Raw genomic sequence first — 8,870 nt, 5'->3', positions numbered from 1 at the left:
ATGTATTTGAGTTCTTTCTGACTTTCCTCTTGTGATTGAGTTCTAGTATCAAAGCATTGTGGTCTGAAAATAGGCAGGGAATGATCCCAATCTTTTGGTTCTAGTTGAGACCTGATTTATGACCTAGGATGTGATCGATTTTGGAGAATGTTCCATGGGCACTAGAGAAGAATGTGTATTCCATTGCTTTGGGGTGGAATGTTCTGAATATTACTGTGGAGTCCATTTGGTCCAGTGTGTCATTTAAAGTCTTTATTTCCTTTTTGATCTTTTGCTTGGACGATCAGTCCATTTCAATGAGGGGGGTGTAAATGTCCCCCACTATTATTGTATTGTTGTTAATGTGTTTCTTTGCTTTTGTTATTAATTGCCTTATATAATTGGCTGCTCCCATGTTAGGGGCATAGATATTTACAATTGTTAGATCTTCTTGTTGGATAGACCTTTTAAGTAGGACATAGTGTCCTTCCTCATCTCTTATTACAGTCTTGGTTTAAAATCTAATTTGTCTGATATAAGGATTGCCACCTCAGCTTTCTTTTGGTGCCCATTAGCGTGGTAAATCATTTTCCACCCCCTCACTTTCAATCTGGGGGTGTCTTTCGGCCTAAAATGAGTCTCTTGCAGACAGCATATTGATGGGTTTTGTTTTTTAATCCAATCTGATAGCCTGTGTCTTTTGATTGGGGCATTTAGCCCATTTACATTCAGGGTAACTATTGAAAGATAGGAATTTAGTGCCATTGTTTTTCCTGTAAGGTGACTGTTACAGTATATTGTCTGTGTTCCTTTCTGGTCTATGTTGCCTTTAGGCTCTCTCATTGCTTAGAGGACCCCTTTCAATATTTCTTGTAGGGCTGGTTTTGTGTTTGCAAATTCTTTTAGTTTTTGTTTGTCCTGGAAGCTTTTTATCTCTCCTTCTATTTTCATTGACAGCCTAGCTGGATATAGTATTCTTGGCTGCATATTTTTCTCATTTAGTGCTCTGAATATATCCTGCCAGTCCTTTCTGGCCTGCCAGGTCTCTGTGGATAGGTCTACTGCCAATCTAATGTTTCTACCACTGTAGGTTACATATCTCTTCTCCCGAGCTGCTTTCAGGATTTTCTCTTTGTCTCTGAGACTCGTAAGTTTGACTATTAGATGTCAGTGTGTTGACCTATTTTTATTGATTTTGAGAAGGGTTCTCTGTGCCTCCTGGATTTTGATGCCTGTTTCCTTCCCCAAATTAGCGATGTTCTCTGCTATAATTTGCTCCAATATACCTTCTGCCCCTCTCTTTCTTCTTTTTTCAGGATCCCAATTATTCTAATGTTGTTTTGTCTTATGGTGTTGCTTATCTCTTGAATTCTGCCCTCGTGATCCGGTAGTTGTTTATCTTTTTCTCAGCTTCTTTATTTTCCATCATTTGGTCTTCTATATCAGTGATTCTCTCTTCTGCCTCATTTATCCTAGCAGTTAGCACGCCCATTTTTGATTGCACCTCATTAGTAGCCTTTTTGATTTTGACTTGGTTAGATTTTAGTTCTTTTATTTCTCCAGAAAGGTTTTCTCTAATAAGTCCCTGGTTTTTTCAAGCCCAGCTAGTATCTTTAAAATCATCATTCTGAACTCTAGATCTGACATCATACTAATGTCCGTATTGAGTAGGTCCCTGGCAGTTGGTACTACCTCTTGTTTTTTTTGTGGAGGTGATTTTTTTTTCTTGTCATTTTGTCCAGAGGAGAATAGATTTATGAGAGAACAAAATGCTAACAGGGTAACAACGTCCCCAGAAAATATACTCTAAACAAATCAGAAAAGCCCTGAAGCCGGGAGAAAAGAAAGGGAAAAAAAGAAAAACTAAAAAGCAAAAGAACAAGATAAAAAGAAACAAAAACAGAACAACAACAAAAAAATCCTGAATATGATCAAATATGATCAGGCTGGTGCATAGATCATTGCCACACACTAGATTTTGGGTGAATTTTGGTCTGTTAGAATAAAGTGCCTCCCAAATTTTAAAGAAAGAAAAACATATATGTACAAAAATAAGGGTTGAGATGATGAAGGGATGGAATATGACTGTAAAGATGGAAATTATAAAAAATTCTATAAAAGGAATTGATTAGAAGTTGTTTGAAAAAAGAAAGAAGAGGATTTTATAAAAAAAGAAAAAAAAAGGGAAAGAATGTGATCAGTCAGGAGAGTAGAAAAAAAACATACACTAGAGATTTAGGGTATATTTTGATCTGTTAGAAGAAACTATCTGAAAATTATGAAGAGAGAACAACTTATATATATATGCCAAAAATAAGGGTAACTACTATGAAGGGATAGAATATGACTCTAAAAATGAAAAATAGGAATGTTTTTTAAAAAAGGGATTGATAAAATGTTGGTTGTAAAAGGGAAAAAGAAAAATTAAAAAAAAAAGACAGTTAAAAAAAATTAACTTTGAAAGACTAAAGAATCATTGTACAAAAGCCATGGATTCTATGTACATTATTCCCCTAGCACTGGATTTCTGCCATTCTCATTGATCGGTAAGCTTGGTCTTGGCTGGCTGTTCTCGCTGATCTTATGGGGGAAGGGCCTGTTGCCGTGGTTCCCAAATGTGTTTGCCAGAGGTGGAATTGCCCCACCCTTGCCGGCGTCTGGCTAAGTAATCTGCTCGGGTTTGCTCTCAGGAGCTTTTGTTCCCTGCAAGCTTTCCATACAGCTTGGAGGATGAGAGTGAAAATGGTGGCCTCCCAATCTCCAACCCAGAGGAGTCGAGAACTCGGGGCCCCGCTCCTCAGTGAGCCTCCAGAGAAAAGCAGTCAATCACTCCCATCTCCCCAGTCTCTGGCTGCACTCCGTGCTCACCCGGCCTGTGACCGAGCGTTTCTATCTCTGGCACCCCACTCGGCGTGGAGTCTCCAAACCCAGCAGATCCCTGCAGTGTGCTCCAGTGCCACTACTACCAGGGGAGGAAGGGGAGTCTCCCCAGATCTGCCACTTGTTGGGTCCCTGCTGGAGGAGCAGTGGCCGGACTGTGCCATGGATCACGGTTTATGGCAACCCTGAGCTGAGAGCCCGCGCCTCGGCTCCGCCTCTGCAGCCAGTTTCCCCGCTCCGATACCTGGGACCTCTGCCACACTCAGGCACCCCTGGTCTTTCTGTGACCCTGAGGGTCCTGAGACCACGCTGTCCCAGCGAGGGTTTCACCCCTGGCCTAGCCACTGGAGTGACGTCCCTCAGCGGAGCTTACTTCTAAAAGTTCCAATTTTGTGCTCCACTGCTCTATCACTTGCCAGAAGCGGCCGACTGAGGTCCCCTCCCCTGCCGTCTATCCTCCCGAATATCACCTCGGATTCACTTCCCTGCACGTCCTACCTTCCAGAAAATGGTCGCTTTTCTGTTCAGAGAGTTGTTGCTATTCTTTTCTTTGATCTCCTGTTGAGTTTGTAGGTGTTCAGAATGGTTTGATCCCTGTCCAGCTGAATTCCTGAAAGCAGACGAAATCCAGGTCTCCTACTCCTCTGCCATCTTGCTCCTTGTGGTTCTGTCATCACCAATTTGTTCCTTTTGGAGGAATTGTTAATGTGTCTTTGAAAGCCTTTCATTTTTACACTTCAGCATTCAAAACAATTGTACAATTGTATTGTATCCATGTTACATTTTTTCTGAAGTTTCCACTGTGATTCTGTGGAAGAATATTCATATTCTGAAGAAATACATAATAAAATATTTAGAAACAAAATCATAAGGTGTGCAATTGATGAGAGAGAGAGATGGAGAGAGAAGTGATAAACCTAATGGGGTATAAAGATAAAGGAGAATCTAGGTAAAGGAATATGTGTTAATTGTATTATTATTATTATTATTCATACTATTTTTCTGTAAGTTTGAAATTACTTAAGAATAAAACACAAAGAATCAGGCTTTTGGCTATTTTAAAAATTTGTCCTTGCTGCATGGTGGCAGTGTAAGTGACAAACCTTGGAAATCATGCACATGTTAGCATGGCTGATCATTACTGCAACAATGGGTCCCTGCTGGAGGAGGGGAAAGTTGTTTGCCTGCTTTTAATTAGGGCAATTTTGTTCTCTAGGTTCCAAACCTGCAAACATCCATTGGCTGTTACCACTCTGAAATCATTAGTCCATTTTAGTAGAAGGTACTGTGGGAAAAGCATTAATCCCAAAAGAAGAGTTTAGGGAAGCTTTCCAGCATAAGGTGGTATCAGAGCTGATATTTAAAGGATGTCACTTATTGTACAAAGGAGCAGAGGAAGAGTATCAAACACCCAATCCTTCATTTGTTCAAAAAATGTGTCATGCTATAATAAAAAGTAACTAATAGCTCACTGAATTTAACATAAATAACAAATGTTATTTACTATTGCCCCTTAGGAGTTTGATATATAGGTGTAGTTTGTGCAAATATTTGTAATAAAATACACAAATGGTTTTGAGGCTCATGTGGAAACGGTACAGCTTATTTTTTTAAAAGATTTTATTTATTTATTTGACAGACACATAGAGAGAGCCAGAGAGCACGAGTGGGAGGGGAATGGCAGAAGGAGAAGGAGAAATAGTCTCCCACTCTGAGCAGGGAGCCCAATGCAGGGCTCAATCCCAGGACCTAGGGATAATGACCTGAGTTGAAGGCAGATGCTTAACCAACTGAGCCACCCAGATGCTGCAAGTGTACAGCTTATAAGGACACACCAATTCTACCTATGACATGTGAGTTCAGCTGAGTTCGACTAAACAAAGAGGCTGAAAGGAGACTCTAGATTTCTGTGTTGAAGTGTGACTAAATGCTACTTTCAGATGAGTACAGGAGGCTGGGACCAGGGCTCTTGCTCAAGGACATGATGCCACAGATAAAGAACACTATGAGCAAAGTTCAGGTGGTTGGCCAAGCAGGAGAAAAATGTTCCAATGGGTCCTCCTTCCATTTTCATTTTATAGCTTCATTTCTTGCCCTTTTTTGATGCAAGTATTTATAAATAATAATAAAATTATCAAATTTGGATTTTTTAAATTTATTATGTTATGTTAGGCACCGTGCAGTACATCATTAGTTTTAGATGTAGTGTTCCATGATACACTGTTTGTACATAACATCCACTGCCCCAAGCAATATGTGCCCTCCTTAACACCCATCACCGTGCTAACCCATCCCCCCACCCCCCTCCTCTCTAAAATCCTCAGTTTGTTTCCCGGAGTCCATAGTCTCTCATGGTTCAGCTCCCCTTCTGATTTCCCTCCTTCATTTTTCCCTTCCTATTCCTAATGTCCTCCATGCTATTCCTTATATTCCACAAATAAGTGAAACTCTATGAAAATTGTCTTTCTCTGCTTGATTTATTTCACTTAGCATAATCCCCTCCAGTTCCATCCATGTCGATGCAGATGGTGGGTATTCATTCTTTCTGATGGCTGAGTAATATTCCATTGTATATATGGACCACATCTTCTTTATCCATTCATCTGTTGAGGGCGTCTTGCCTCCTTCCACAGTTTGGCTATTGTGGTCATTGCTGCTATAAACATTGGGGTGCATGTGCCCCTTCTTTACATTGCATCTGTATCTTTGGGGTAAATACTCAGTAGTGCAATTGCTGGGTTCTAGGGTAGTTCTATTTTTAATGTCTTGGGGAACCTCCATACTGTTTTCCCAAGTGGCTGTACCAACTTGCAGTCCCACCAACAGTGTAAGAGGGATCCCCTTTCTCCACAACCTCTCCAACATTTGTTGTTTCCTGCCTTGTCAATTTTTGCCATTCTAACTGGTGTAAGGTGGTATCTCAATGTGGTTTTGATTTGAATTTCCCTGATGGTTAATGATGATGAACATTTTTTCATGTGTCTGTTAGCCATTGTATGTCTTCTTCAGAGAAATGTCTTTTCATGTCTTCTGCCCATTTTTTGATTTGATTATTTGTTTTTTGGGTGTTGAGTTTGAGAAGTTCTTTATAGATCTTGGATACCAACCTTTTATCTGTAGTCATTTGCAAATATCTTCTCCCATTCTGTGGGTTGCCTCTTTGTTTTGTTGACTGTTTCCTTTGCTGTGCAGAAGCTTTTTATCTTGATGAAGTCCCAAAAGTTCATTTTCGCTTTTATTTCCCTTGCCTTTGCAGATTTGGATTTTAGAATAGTTAAATCAGTAGGAATCAATTGGAGAAGAGCAACATTAGAGGTATGGCGACCAAATGAGTGAGGACAATGAGATGGATAGTGTTGATCTAAGTGGAATGGATCATTCCAAGTGAAATTAGGGGCTTTTAGTGTATAAGTAGGCCCTTGTTGCGTGTGTCCCTTAAAACACAAACTTGGTTACATGTTTACTAGTTTCCAATTAGCTATGGCAACTTGTGAATTATCAGGTGGTTTCAAAAGTAGAGATTCCCTTTTTATTTTTTTTGACACACTCAATTCTTTCATAACTATAAAATAAGGATCTTGCAGTATTTTAGGAATTAGTGTTGGAAAATTTGTTAAGAATTTTTTTGTTGCAGTAAAGTGGAATGAATAAAGTATGTATACTATTTAACTTTTAAAAATAATTGAGAAGTATAATATCACCCTTCAATTTCTTGGATCATAATGACACACATTTGATGGTTTCATTTAGAGCACTATAGATTTGGGAAAGAAAATGGGGCAAAACAAAATAAAACATTCTATGAAACCATGTTTTTCCATAGATGAATTTTTTACTCTATCTCAAGCAAAAAAAAAATAGATGAAAATATTTCAGAATGATGTGTTTTTTTAAATAAAATATTTATTTTCCGGGTGTCTGGGTGGCTCAGTGGTTAAGCGTCTGCCTCCGGCTCAGGTCATGATCCCAGGATCCTGGGATCGAGTCCCACATCAGGCTCCCTGCTCAGGAGGAAGCCTCCTTCTCCCTCTCCCTCTCCCACTCCCCCTGCTTGTGTTCCTGCTCTCGCTATCTCTCTCTCTGTCAAATAAATAAATAAAATCTAAAAAATATATTTATTTTCCATAGCCTATACGAAAAAGGATTTACAAGAACTGTGCAGTTGGGAAACTCAATCAAATTATATATACTGCATAATACTCAGAATTACTAGACATAAAAGAACAGTTGCTACCCCAAATTTTTGTATCTAGAATAAAAACAACAAATGAAGTTTTTCTGGCACTTGGGTGCACTTGCTTACAGTGCCATGTAGCTGTGCACTGAAGTAGTTTAAAATGTGCAAATTTCAGAACGTGTTGAAGTGTTTGTGTTTGTGTTTATGATGCCACTTGCATTTGGCCAAAGAAATAATTTTTAATCCATGAAAACCAGCCCTCAGTGTTCCTGAACCCTCCAAAGTCATAAGGGCTATAATTAGAATTATTACAAATTTAGTCATAAACCAATATGAATTAGGTGGAGAAGCTTGAATTGTTTGTTTTTGTTTTTGTTTTTACAAATATTCCACTTTAATTTATTTTATTTTATTTTTTTAAGATTTTATTTATTTATTTGACAGAGAGAGAGAGACAGCGAGAGAGGGAACACAAGCAGGGAGAGTGGGAGAGGGAGAAGCAGGCTTCCCGCCAAACAGGAGCAGGATGCGGGGCTTGATCCCAGGACCCTGGGATCATGACCTGAGCCGAAGGCAGATGCTTAACGACTGAGCCACCCAGGTGCCCCAATTTTTTTTTTAAAGATTTTATTTATTTATTTGACAGACAGAGACACAGCAAGAGAAGGAACACAAGCAGGGGGAGTGGGAGAGGGAGACGCAGGCTTCCCGCCAAGCAGGGAGCCCGATGTGCTTGATCCCAGGACCCTGGGATCATGACCTGAGCCGAAGGCAGACATTTAACGACTGAGCCACCCAGGCGCCCCTCCACTTTAATTTTTTAATACATATTTTATTTATTTATTTTACACTATGTGCCAGTCATTATTATAATGTTACTCTGTATATTAGTTTATGCAAACCTATTAAACCCTTTAAGGAAGATATGATTTTTTTCTTTGTTCTTTTTGTTGATACATTTATTTTATTGTGGTAAGAGCACCTATCATTAGATCAACCTTCTTAACAAATTTTTATGTGTGCAACATAGTATTGTTGACTATAGGACAGGTATTCATATTATCTCCATTTTACAGAGAATGACACTAAGTCACCAACAGGTTAAATGATTTGTTTGAGACCACTAGGTAGTAATGTTCAAATGGGTACTTGCTAACAAGTATGAACTCTGTTTTGGTTGGAATGACTAGGTCTTTCCATTGTGAAAAATGGTGTATTTAGGTTAATGTTAGTTCTGTCATTTTTGCTCTAGACAGAAACCTTGGTGATACCAAGTTTTATAGAAAACCAGTTTCTTATACTACAATTTACTCACTAATACTGTATATCTTCAGAGGAAACACAGAAGATGCCACACATTTTTTCCAAATGATTTCCAGAGTGAGTCATTATAGTTCAATTATAGTGTAATTCTGCCATGCTCTAAACATAAATGCTATAAAGTTGCAATGTAAAGGATAAAATAAGACATTCATATCAATTCTTAACCACTGAAGTTTGTTTTCCATAGTATTAGAAGAATTGATTATTCTCTATATATAGAAATCAGTTTCCAAAGAAGTTCCAAGGTTCTAATTTTGAGTTATAAAAACATGCTGACAACATATGTGTATGTTAGAGCTAATGATAAATACCGGTTAATATCTTAAGCAATGCTCTGAATTGCCCAGCTAACAATTAATTTCACTGGATAAACGTTAAAGAAAATCAACCAAGATTTTGCGCTGAAGGTGTCTGGATAAAGGTAGTTCTATAGACTGAAACCAGAAGATGTGAAAATCAGGCACACTTATGAAATCCTAACTAACTTCATTTATGAATGGTGAATTATACT

The sequence above is a fragment of the Neomonachus schauinslandi genome, chromosome 7 (assembly GCF_002201575.2).
Source record: "Neomonachus schauinslandi chromosome 7, ASM220157v2, whole genome shotgun sequence".
NCBI classification, from domain to species: Eukaryota; Metazoa; Chordata; class Mammalia; order Carnivora; family Phocidae; genus Neomonachus; species Neomonachus schauinslandi.
The sequence above is the reverse complement of the archived record's forward strand: the minus strand, read 5'-3'. Positions refer to the sequence as shown.